The sequence below is a fragment of the Aplysia californica genome, unplaced genomic scaffold, assembly GCF_000002075.1.
Source record: "Aplysia californica isolate F4 #8 unplaced genomic scaffold, AplCal3.0 scaffold00398, whole genome shotgun sequence".
Lineage (NCBI taxonomy): Eukaryota > Metazoa > Mollusca > Gastropoda > Aplysiida > Aplysiidae > Aplysia > Aplysia californica.
In genome coordinates this window covers 644,400-645,615 of record NW_004797668.1, presented here as the reverse complement: position 1 = coordinate 645,615, position 1,216 = coordinate 644,400, and positions in this window count along the sequence as shown.

The following is a 1,216-nucleotide window of genomic DNA, read 5'->3' as shown; positions in this document are numbered from 1 at the left end:
CAATAATAATAATAATAATAACAACAATAATAATGATATTAACGATAGCAATCATTTAACTAGTATCATAACATCACTAGGTAGTAAACTACTACTAGATCTACCATTTTAAAGCCCCGGTTAAACGCAACGATAAATTGTACAAAAACTGGACGATCTATCGATCATGAGACAAATCATCCGGTGTAACCACAAAATTGTATAAAGTTTGGACGATTGGACGATCGTTTGGAGACTCGGTCGAGAAATCAAGCGCTGCTCGATATTTTCCGTGCGATCACGGGCCGATTTAGGGGAGACGCGGTGTGAAGTAAAATCACGTTAAAATTTGCCGCCTCGCAGGATTAGACTCAGGACTCAAAATTTTAAAAATAATTATCGCAAGTAAAAACTGATTTCATATTCGGAATCAGCGTCTCAAAGTAAGCTCAAGTTGTTCGAGGAGAACCTGATTTGATGCATCATTATGTAAATTTTAGCCATTTCATTATTTAGTTGATCGTCAACGGTGAAGTTGTGTATCAAGGTCACCCGGTACGTTGCACATCTGCAGTCAAGTCAATGACAAGGAATCTCCCTGATTGAAAGAAAACTGGACGATAGATTGAAACGTCTAAACAGACTACACAGCTCGAAAAACGTACAGTTCTAGCATACAACGCATCTGATACAATTTATCGTCGTTGCGTGTAACCGGGGCTTTACAAGTTGCAAGTCTCTTAATATTTTTGTTCAATTTCATCGTGTATCCCTTCAGAAAAACGCCCGTACACTTAGCAAGCAATATAGATGCATGTTTTTGAAAACGTGAGCAATACTTCAAATGTGGCTCACCATAAGACATGCCCCATATTTCTTAGCTGCGTGAACTGCTCAGACACAAGAAACTAGGCCTATGGGGCTTTCAAGCTTTCCTGCCACCATTTCATGGCAAGACCTAACAACTACTTTAGTTATTCGAAATTCTGTTTACATGTCAATTCAGAAATTTGTAGATTAGTAGAAGTATTTATTGTCGGGACTTGAGTACATATGTATGATTCTTGTCATTGTACAATTAAAACGTTTTGCAGCTATTACTATTATTATCATCATCATCATCATCGTCACCTCCATTTCTATCGTTATCGTCGTCATTATTATCATTATTATTATCATTATTAATCATCATCATCATCATCATCATCATCATCATCATCATCATCATCATCATCAT